Raw genomic sequence first — 12190 nt, 5'->3', positions numbered from 1 at the left:
TGACCCCAAAAACCCCTGTATAAAATTTTTCCTTCGGATTCGATCGAATTTGAAACTTTGGCCCGCCATATTGGATCCGCCATCTTGAATTTTTTATATCCGATTTCAGATTCGCAATCAGTGACCCAAATAACTTGTCATTCATGCAAAACACGTATACGTAGGTATAGAGGGATAATTTTCTCGGAAACAAATTATTTCTTCAATTTTCACAATTTTTTTCAATCAATTTGTTTCTATCAATAATAATTTACATTGCATCGTAACAATTACTCTCGAGTATTGAAAACCTATTCGTATACTATTAGAAATAGCAAAAAACCAGCAAAAAACCGCAAAGAAATACGCTGTAAAGTTTTCGAAATATATAAAAAAAAAAAATATATAAAATAGGTGAATAAATGTCTCTCTCTTTTTCGCATGGTTATAATTTATGCGGAGTTAATCATTGCGCGTATAATTGAGTAGTTTTTTCATTGAAATTGAAGATAACGTATCGTGATAAAATGAGTTTCGAATTTCAGCCAATCGAATCAACCGATCTTCTCAACTCTGAATTAATCTTAGTTTTTCAATACGGCCAGTCACCAAATTTTTGGTATCCCGTCGTTTTCGATTTTTTATTACGTACAGCAATACCTGATATATTATATTTGGAAATTCAATCATTTCGCAAAGCATGTGATCAGTACTTACGGTATCAAGCAGAGAGAAGTAAAACCTTCTTACCGAATCAGTCGTCTCATGGTTGTGAAAATTTAACGACTTTGAAACGTAGGTGGGTGCAGTAAACTGCAGTGGAGGTTGCATTCTTGTCTCGTCACTTGGATCTACGTTTGCCAAATGAAAATTTGAACTACGAATCGACATTTTTGCTTTGAAACTCAAGTTTGAAACTCAAGCGTTTAAAGTATGGTCAAGTGCTTTCAAAATTTGGCAAAATGAATGAAATCTTGGTAGAAAAGATGCGATTGTTATTTCGATAATTCATTTCAATTTCCAAAAAAAAAACTGTATAAATAGAAATAAAATGTTTGACTCGCTTTCATTTCAAATAATATATCGGAAAATTTATATCTACATAGTCTTGATTGTAGTAACGAAAATTCATTTGAAATATATATTTATATTCTCATTACAATAATCCTGAAGCCAAGCAACAGGTGTCTTGGCTAGCGATCTTGTGTTTCAGCATTCGAATATAAAGATTTCGTCTACGAGATTTATAATCGATTATTATTCTTGTCAGGTACAATATCCCGCGCTAATACCAGTTCTAATCCTCTTCAACCTTCCCTATTTTCATAACAAAATGCCTGCAATGCGGACGGATAATACCCGACTTGGAACTTTTCCAAATCCATACCCGATCACCAGAATTTTGGTGCAAATAATTTGGTGATATTTGTCATTTACCACCTGTGGCGTCATCGACATATTTCGATTTATTTATTTATTTATTTATTTATTTATTTAACCAATTGCGTTTTAGAATAATTTTTTTTAAACGTATTTTATCATCGACGAAAATGATACTTGAAAAATAGAGTTCGAAAAGTAAAAAACTATAAAGTCAGTTTAATCGAATTTTATTCAATGAATATCTCCTCAAAACATCGAATTGGTACAGATCTATCGATAAATTTACAAAGCTCACATTATGTTTCTATTTCTCAATGTCTATATCAAACTTACTTGTAAATAGCAAAACTTACTCGTATTTCGAAATCTTAGTTAGTTCCTTCAAAATCTAAAATTACGAAAATAGTGATTTTTGTCCCCAATGTTTCGTCATGATAACGTTACAAACTTTAGTCTTGTAATTAATTTACAGCCAAAAAAAAGTTACCGTACACAAAAATGGGGCGAGCGATACACGATTTAGGATTGAAAAAAAAAAAAACGATCGTTTGATAAAGGTTTTGTACAAAAGAGATTATCACAGCATAGGAATATAAAATTCTCGTAAATACTCAACGTACGTCTATAAATTCACAATAAAGTTTCCATCTTTGGCCAACTTTCTTGTAAATCCGAATCAATGGACGATAATCTTCAAATTTGTAATCTCGGTGTTTTTCTTCAAAAATTTCGAGGTCTGATAACGGGGCGGGGTTTGTAAAATTTCGAATTTGAAAGCTTCCGAATGCGCCAAAATTGAGAGTAAAGAAATCAAACTTTGGCGAAACATCAAAGTTTCGAAATGACAAAATGCCGAAAGCGCGCAATTCTGACAAATTGAAGTTGAAATGAGAAAATTTCAAAATCCAAAACATCGAAATTCCAAATAATCGAAGGTTTTAGGTTCTGTGATTTTCTGGTCTGGTGAAGTTTCACAACCTTGATCTTTGATTTCTTTGCTCCAAGTTTCGCCACCAAATAATTCGGAAGCTTTCAAATTCGGAACCTCATCGTTACTGATTGCACAGCAGTAACGATTGCGGACACCGAAAGACCTCGAGATCTTTGGCTTTAAATCACTCCTTCCCTGATTGCGGCGATCGGTTTGATTACCCTCTGGGTGTATAAAAGTGGCGGCACGGGTTTCTAATAATACAGAAGCCGATCCGCGACGTCCCGGCAGACGTCCAAACGCCCACGCAATTCCTACCCAACTTCACCCCGTTATTCCTGTGCCACAAGATCAGACTTCTCAGATCTTTCTCTCTCTCAACTTCAGTGTGACTCTGAACGGCGCGGCGATCCAATCGTGTGAAATTTTTTTTCTCAATTTCGAGTAACTTGACTATTGTACCAATTAAACATATAATTTCTTGCTCGTTAAGTACGTCATTGTTCAATTGACTAGTCGCAGACTTCAGCGTGTAATTCGATTCGCTTTCGACGATTTTTTTTTTCCATGCGCTGTTTTAAATTTCGAGTATTCAACAGTATGGGAAGGGAGCCTCAGTATTAGCTTGAAGGGATTTATGTTCATTCCTCGTAATCGCATCAGCCTTTATCGGTCGGATTTTCAATTCGTCGACGCAGTTTCGTCAAAGTTCAGCCCTTAGCAGCTACCGTAAAGCTGTCGAAGCGAGGAATCGATTGTGAGAGAAATTTTGTTTTTTCAATCTTTGTTTTCTCACTTTTCCCAGTGATTAAAAGTGCGCCATAACGGATAAATCAGACTCGGAAACCCCTGCCGAAGCTGCAGGGGTGCCATCCCTTCGCTTCGAGGGATATGTGGACAGGTAAAAATATTTTGCAGAGAGAATTTTATGGTTGGCAGACTTTCGGAGGCAAAGTCAAAATCACTTTCTTATCCATTGTCAGTTCATTTTTTCGCCATCTTTTTTCTCATCGTGTGAATATTGTTCTAGAAGAACAATATTGCACTTTGTAACTGGTGTATTATTACTTTTCTTGCTTTTTCAATCGATTTTGATTTATTCTTAACCAGCATTTCTTGGTGTCTGACGTAACGAACGTTCTATCGAATGGATTACTTACAACAATTATGTAATTTTATTATTACCGTTGATTAAAGAAAATTTGCCAAATTCTGTAAATTTTATGAAAAAATTCCAACTCCTGCCAAAAACTCACGCGCTGTTCCAATTTACTTTGTCTAAAATTAACTCAACCCATATTCAAGTCTTGAAGTTATGTATGTGTGTATATACGTATATACAGGGTGTCCCATTTTAATCTTACATCTAAATTATCTCGAAAAATATTGCTCTGATCAAATTTTGTTTGAAACAAAAGTTTTAGAGTTCAAAGGGGGACGTTCAAAAAAAATTTTGTTGAAGGTCCCAAATTTACAATAGCGACGCTACGATGGCTGACATGGTTTTTTTTAAGGGAAACCTAACTTTTTTTTATGACAAAACAATGCATTGCATTGAAACTAACAACTTTTGTGAGAAACATTCTTCGATTCAGATTGTGGTTTTCATGTTGGAACTCCATTTTTGACTATTTAGCGCTGTCCGGAAGGTACCATACAAAACCCAAACAAACCCAAATAAACTTGTTTGGGTTTGTTTGGGTTTGTTTGGGTTTGTTTGGGTTCGTTTGGGTTTATTTGGGTTTGTTTGGGTTTTGTATGGTACCTTCCGGACAGCGCTAAATAGTCAAAAATGGAGTTCCAACATGAAAACCACAATCTGAATCGAAGAATGTTTCTCACAAAAGTTGTTAGTTTCAATGCAATGCATTGTTTTGTCATAAAAAAAAGTTAGGTTTCCCTTAAAAAAAACCATGTCAGCCATTGTAGCGTCGCTATTGTAAATTTGGGACCTTCAACAAAATTTTTTTTGAACGTCCCCCTTTGAACTCTAAAACTTTTGTTTCAAACAAAATTTGATCAGAGCAATATTTTTCGAGATAATTTAGATGTAAGATTAAAATCGGACACCCGGTATGTGTATATCGTATACTATTGTGAGAATGGCTTCGAACTTTTGTTGGCATGACTGACACTCCAAATAATATAATACTCGCATAAATTACGTCTCTGTGAGTGTTATAATATTATTGATGAGATTTTTTTCCCAAAAGTATAACTTGAAGGTCTCTACACTGAGAAAAATGTCATTTGTTACAGTAACTATAAAAATTCGATAAAACAGGTATAGTTAAAAAAAAACTGTTTGATTATTGTTGAAATTGTGAAAAACGAGGTACGCCTAACCATTTTGCGCTATCGTCGATCCTTTTTTGGTTATTGCAACGCAAAATCAGATTATTCGGTTTACTCTACTTTTTTAGTTAAACAAGGCTTTAACGTCAATTTTTTGTTGCACGAGCAAGAAAATATAGTAACAGTGATCGTAATGAGAAAGAATAGTAACGGATACCAGACTTTCCGGTAACGGCTATAAAACTAATTATCATTTTTTACCTAGAATTATATTTTCCAATTGTGGTAGAAAATGAAAATAATTACGGACTTAGCGGTAACCGGAACTAAAAATTTCTATCAGTGGTACGATACAATTTACTTTGTTTTACTTTTCCAAGTTTGCCTATACAATCCTGCTTAAATAATAATTTTCCGTATAATTTTATTATAAACGCAGTATCACCGACAAAATGTAAAACAAAATTTGTAAAAATCCAAGTATATAATTTTCTGAACATAACGGTTCGTCGAGTTTGATACGAAATATATCTCAACTTTTGCACAAAACAAAAAAAAAAGAAAAAAAGAAGAACATTCGAATGTTTCTAAAATTTTCTGCACTTTGCGTATTCCTGTGCGAATTTTTTGCCGACGCAAATATCAATATTTCGATTTAGATGAGCCTGAAACGAGATGCGTGTTGTAGAGAGAAGAGGAAATGGGAGATTTGTGAGAGGTAAAGAAGCCTGGGATGTTGTACAGATTCTCCGGGCCAGAACCGCGCGTGGTTTCAAACTCCTTTGCGCAGGGACTCGCTCGAAAAGATTCGTTTACGTTAGGTCAGGCTAGACCGACGAAGTAGCCGCAAGGTTGCCACGGTCAACGGAGAAAGTCCCATTCATTCTGGCAACTATAGGTATTCGGTAAAACTCGCCTTCGAGACGATGTCGGCGATAAAAAGAACCAGCGTCGATGATGCGTCGCGTCTACGGGGCTGGAATTTCAAATTTTGAAAACTTTCGAAAGCGCCTGATTCCGAAGTTTTTGCCGGCGAAACTTGAAGCGAAGAAACAGAACCTTGGGGAAATGTCAGCATTTCGAATGATTCAAAACCCGATGTTCAAAGTTCCTAAAGTGCAAGTGTAAGGAAATTTTGAACGATCCAAGATTTTTCGGTTTTGTAAATTTTTTGCTCGGTGAAATTTCACCACTTTGATTTTTCTTCGTTTCGGAACTTTGCTGTATGGTAAACTTGAATTTTTGGAATCATGCATTTCGAAACTTTGAGCTGTCGCGTTTCCGATCATTCGAAATTTTGCTGTTTCGTAAAAGTTTGATTTCTTGACTTGTAAGTATCGCTGTCAAATAATTCGGAATTGGGCGCTTTTCGAATTTCAAGCTCGCTCCGAAATTCGAAGTGCGAAGATTTCAGAATAAATGTAGCTGAGATCAATCGAATTGAATATTATGAAATCAATATCACCTCGATATGGAGAAAAAAAAAAATAGATTTTCACGGAAAAAACTTAGTTACCGAAAATTTTTTAATAATCGCATCAATTTGCCTTTGTTTTAATCAAAAATTAATGTCAGGTGACTTGTGTAGACTTGATTTACAAACGCAACGAGCTTATTTTTCATTGAAATTGAATAAAGTATGAAAATTTGGCATCAACAAAAGGTTCTCGATGACGTAAACCGTCTCAGAGTGTTACAACTACTAAACTGTATCGATAAAAATTCACCGGCTTCAATATTTTTTTCTCTGTCAAGGGAACAATTTTTCTTTGCACGAAATCCATCACAATTAGATTCATTTATGGTTTCTAAATTTCTGTTTTTCAATTATTTCGTTATGAATTCTTGAACTTTAAACATTTATTCCTCTATACGTTACGTAGGAGAAATCTGGAAAAATTATGGGCTGCAGGAATGATGTTGAAAAAATGAAAACAAGTAAAACCTCTAATTATGGCACAGCAGTAGCAGGGTCAAAGGCAATATTTTTGAAAGGTTTAAATCGCGTTCAAATACGAGAACATTGTTCGTAGTAAGATATTATTTTGACTCGACGTATAGTTTGATATTTTTTATTCTCGTATTTTATCTATACATACTTATACCTAGATCTTTCTCCCACGCAACTTGTGAACCGCGCTTTGCAACATCTGTCGAGGGGCCAAAGATACAATTCATTTGTACCGATCCAGAACAACGATCGAAACGTTTATTTATTTATTTAACTTTATTTTTGTAGTTATATTTAATTCGTGAGAAGCTTGCATACACAAGATGTATTTGAGAAAACATCCGTCTTGATGGTATTTTTGCTATTCATTCTCGGGATGAATTTAATACTTGCAATTTTGGACGTCAGTTTTTTATGTTAATTTTTTTTTCTTTTTTTTTTTTTCTTACATGCAACCCCGTTCATCTCTATAGAATAATCGCTTCCCATATGCAAAAATATGCAGATATTCACGACTGGTTGACGTGAATTTCGTTGTACGGATTTTTATTTTCATTTGTCTCATAATTCATATGAAAATTTGTGTGGACGATTATTTTTTGATTTCTTCAATTTGTACATTTCTGCTCTGTGAATAAATCCAACGAATGTCCTGAAAAAAAAAAAAAAAATTTGAATACTTTGACTTGTATTGAAAGTATTGTTCCGAAGTTCCGAAAGTCTAATTCCGAATTATTTGGTGGCGAAAGTTGAAGTAAAGAAATCGAATTTTGAAGAAACGACAAAGTTTCGAATGGTCGGAAACCCGACGGTTCAAAGTTCTGAAAATTCAAGTAACGATAGAGCAAAGTTCCGAAAACAAAGTTCCCGAAGAGGAAAATTCTGTAAAGTAAAGTTTCGATAGGGTAAAATTCCGAACATCGAAATATACTTTCACAGCCTAGTTTACTCAACGAGTGGGTGCAAAAAACCAGAAAAAACCGAAAATCAAAGTTATCAGGATTCCGAACGTAAAAATATCGAAAATCCGAAACAAAGAAAAATCAAAGTGGCGAAATTTCACCAAGCCAGAAATTCACGGAGCTGAAAATTTTTCATCATTCAGAATTTCGATGTTTCAGATTTTTGAATTTTCTCATTTTTGCCCTTTTAGAACTTTGAGCGTCGGGTTTCGGACCATTCAAAACTTTGATGTTTCGTCAAAGTTTGATTTCTTCACTTTAAGTTTTGCCATGAAAAAATTCGGAATCAGGCGCTCTCGGAACTTTTCAAATTCGGAACTTCAACCTCGTCCAGCAAAAGAATCTCGTTTCTTTTTTCCTGGAACACCTCGAGCATTTCGAAATGCTGAATCACGGTGCCATTAGAGATTTTCTCCCTTTCTTTCTCTTCTTTTATTCGAAAACACGTCGGGACCAATTCCTCCAGCTTTAAACTTCGAAATCTTTGACGCGCACCTGAACCTGCATGGTTTCTTCTTATCGGTCAATGAAGTAGCTGCTGCAATCATGTGAAGAGTGATGCAAAGCGTGATCATGAGGAACAACACGACCCGTGATTCCATTATTTCCGCGTTTCGGTCCGACGTCACGTTCCGTGCAGATATATATATATATATATACATACGTAACACATGTTTTTACGTCGGGGAAAGAAATGAGGAAAGTTGAGAAGACATTCGCGAAACTTGAAGATTCTTATCGTTGTTGACCTCGTTCCCGGATTCTGATAATCGCTGGCACAGTTCATTTATTTTAATTTCCCCTCATTCTTTTTTTTTTTTTCAACTTTCCCCTGAACGATGTAAACTTTTGTTATTCGCAAAGCACAAAATTCGACAATAATAAGTAAGTGAGTATTGCAAGCACTGCAATAATTGTTTTTTTTTTCTTTATCCATTGTTTAACATATTTTTTCGCAGAAGCAAGAAATCTTTTCTTCAGTATTTTTTCGTCAATTTTTTTACTAGGTAGTTACTCATTGAGATGATTTTTCTTAAAAATTATACAAGAAAAAAAGAAATAGCCAAATTATGAACAATCAGAGTTTCGGATGCCGATTTTATGTTTGAAATTGCTTCAAAATGGTTTAAAAAATATAGTAGATTCGTTCGATCAACTCGGCAATGAGTCATTTCATTCGGTAAACTATTCTCTACGATTCTGGTTGGACTGGTTTTGTTCTTTTTTTTTATCAGGTGGATATCGTTAAATATTCAATTTTTCGCACTCAAACGGATATTGATTTTGGTCAGCGCATAGAAATTTTAAATCAAGTCTTCAGAAAAAGAAAGAACAATCTCTTCCAGAAAATTTGTGAAAAATTCAGTTTCCCAACAAAATGAGTCAGCGAGGAGTGAAATCGAACGAATCTTTCAGATTTTGAATAATTTTCAAAGCAATTTCATTTGATAAGTTTATATCCATCCTCTTGTTCATTATTTTAGTATTTTCTTCCCTGCACCTTGAGGGCAATCTTCGCAGCTTACGAATATACCGGGACAATCCCTTGAAACTTGAAAATCGACCGCGCATGCGCGAGCTTCATCGCATGTTCGCGCAGGCTGGCCATCCCGAGTTTCAGCTGTCAAACTCTGTTTCTGCCGGCGACGTAGCTGATACGAATTTTCGAGGTTAGAATCTCAAATAATTGAGGTGGTGACTCGGAAAGGTTTGGGGAAGCATTTGTTATCGGGTCGGAAAGTTGATTCTTCAAAGAACGGTCGGAATTTAATGCTTACGCTCTTTGAAAATTCAAACGTACACATTTTGCGTAGGTTGGCCCGCCTGCATCGCAGACAAGAATATCGCCGCGGGAAGATTGCGCCGACCAATGAGATTGAATTATTTGGCGCATGCGCGGTTGATATTCAAGTTTCAAGAGATTGTCCCGGTATATTTATATTCATACCGTTGGATCGATGAATACTCGATGTGCGGTTGTTTCCTAATCAAATTGCCACAAAGTGTATCGATATATATTCCCAACCCACCAACTTCCACAATTCCAAAGGAAATCGTACACGAATTTTCCTTATTATTATCGCCATTCTCGTAAAGTAGAGCCGACTAACCACGTGCAGGGTGATATGCCTAAGCGTGTAAGGAACGTACGTATTAATGGACGTATCTCGAGTGTGGTGGAAGCAACAGGAATACTGCGCACAAGGCAGAGTCCAACGGTCGAGACATTCCAAGTCGATGATACTCTGCGCTAAATTCTGAACTCCGGCTCTCGGCGTTTTGCTCTTCGTCCCATGATTGCCGTTTCAGACTGTGTCTCTGAAGCAGCAGTTTCTCTTCATCTCGCGGTTATTCTTCCTTCTTGACGCAACGGGCCAAACGACTGCCTGCGGAAGCATAAAAATTCTCGACTAAACGATTCTACGGCTGCAGTTCTGGGCTCCACTTTTCCCGTATAGCTGCAGGGACAACGAAATTGACTTGGACTCGGAAAAAAATTTCATCTTAACGACCAAAATTTGGTCCTGGAAACGAAATTTCAGGATCGATATACATCCGATCGATACGTTATTTCGCATGCAATCAAAAAGTTTGGTTGATTTTACAGTGCGTAGTAGACGAAATGTTTAAATAATTTTCTGTGTGAAAGACAAAGTTTCGCACCACGAGCCCCGTAGATTCTGTTGCGATTGCGAAATCAGATCTACACAGTGAAATTATTTTGCAAAGATTGATAAATGATTGTTTTATTCTTGTGATTTGATAAATTATCGATTGATTGTAACTTATGCTCTGTGAATTAAGTGCCGTGTCAAACAATGACAAAGAAATATGCCATTGTTGATTTACGGGCTGATTCAACGAATCCCCTGTTAATAACTGCTCGTTTTACTTATCTTGCTAGAAAGAATTTTTAACGCATCACGGAGAGTATTTTGACACTTGAACGAAAAAAAGATTTGTTGATTTAAAATATTATTTCATAGCGGTAATCAATTAGCAGCTCTCATGATTTCGTACATTTGACTAATCTTTATCCACTGAATAGATTTAGCCGCCTGTATGAAGCGATTTAGTTGAATCTACCAGAGGGTATTCAATATTTTGATAAAACCATGAAAAAATTATTATTTCATCAAATTGCCCGAGTTAAAATCGAGATCTCGTATTCATTAGTATATTTTATTGAATAAATTTTTTTTTCTTGTCATTCTGGAACTATTATTTCATTGATTTTCGTATTTGCAACAAAATATTAAGTGTTCTTACGAGAAAATTTTACCCCAGAATGCGTCTTTAAATTTTTTTTTATTTTTTTCAATAAGCTACCATTTTTCTTTGAGTCTGACTCTAGGAAATGACTGAAACTGAAACGTCGAGGAGACCAGAAAAGCAAACACTTAACGATAAATAAGTCTTTCACCATTTTCTTTTACTCACTCCATTTCGATTTCTCTGTTGGTAAAATACCGCGTCGTCGTTTTTTTCGATTCTTCCATTTTCTCAGCTGATTATTATACCACGTGAAATGAGCAAAATTTTCATATGCAGTGCGTAATGCAACGAGTTGTTTCAGTTATGATACGAAAAGGTGGAAAAATTAAATTCTACAAAAACATGTTGAACTTTTTGAAAATTTTCATGTAATCCATTTAATTTTCTTCTTTCGAAAATAGTTGTCGACGATATTGACAATAAATTCTAAGCACCATCTTCCTGATGTACTTGAAAATCTTTTGCTGATTCTTGCCTGATTCACATCCAAAAAGGTAAAAAAAAAAAAAAAAATGACAGCGTGGTTTGTGAGGTTTGTCGAAATGACGTTCGATCCGTTGCTTCGTTCGCAGGTTCGTTTGAACGAGAGAGAAAAAGCGAGGAATCTCATCCGTTAATGATGAAACGACTCGAATGGCTTTGCGCGTTGAATAGGAAAATTTATGCATTTCGATTTCGCCATTTTCCAAAGAGGTAAACGCGTGTAAGGTAGAAGAAGTCGGGGGCAAAGGTCAGTCTCAAAAAGGTTCAAGGGAACGTGACTAATACATGAAAATACAAGACACGTATACTTGGCTCGCTCTCTTCTCCTTATTACTCATTTGAATACAATGAATTTATCTTGCTCTTCGGCCCAGGTGGGCATTATCACTCGTGCAGGGGTCCCATTGGGCCCCGATTCTCCCGAAGTAAAATACAGGGGGACAGCGAGAAAAGTTCTCTCCTAATTACAGACGATGGTTCTCCAAACCATCTTCCGCGAATCACTCGTATTCACTTTGTTGGAGTTAATTTAGGCCCAAAATATGTCCTTCTGAAAATTCGTTGCTTTCGGTGATTCGATTGGTCATTTTACGTCCTTTCTTCGTTCTTCACACTCCCTACCCGACTATCAGACTCGACAGTATACAGTCGATGTTCCACCACCGTCACTGACGTTCCGTCGATGTATCCAGTAAATTTATTAGTGTTATAAGAGCGTTCCGCACGCGAGAATCCAGGTAGAGTAATTATAAAGTATATAGTTCGTTAACCTTTGTTATACGCCGATGAGGAAGTGGCGATCGTTTTTATACCAATTGATCAATTTCCAAATTCAATTTGGGCCAATAGACGTTGGAGTGTGAAAAATGTGTTTAATAATCGTCGCGTTAAGTTGTGCTCTCTGTGATTCGACGTGTTTCACGTTACGTG

General features: G+C 35.9%; 1 protein-coding gene across 7 annotated transcripts in view; it reads left to right on the top strand.

The window, feature by feature from the left end:
* Positions 1-12190, top strand: part of ssh (Protein phosphatase Slingshot) — a 171612-nt gene that overhangs the window by 105126 nt on the left and 54296 nt on the right. Inside the window, exon 1 of one of the 7 annotated variants that reach the window (XM_046626769.2) lies at positions 2697-3194. The exons of the other annotated variants lie outside the window; for them this stretch is intronic. The gene's annotated coding sequence lies outside the window, so the exon portion shown is untranslated. Of the gene's footprint in view, positions 1-2696; positions 3195-12190 lie in introns of those variants that run through there. 7 annotated transcript variants of the gene reach the window in all.

The sequence above is a fragment of the Neodiprion pinetum genome, chromosome 5 (assembly GCF_021155775.2).
Source record: "Neodiprion pinetum isolate iyNeoPine1 chromosome 5, iyNeoPine1.2, whole genome shotgun sequence".
Taxonomy (NCBI): Eukaryota; Metazoa; Arthropoda; class Insecta; order Hymenoptera; family Diprionidae; genus Neodiprion; species Neodiprion pinetum.
This window is presented reverse-complemented; position numbering and strand designations above follow the sequence as displayed.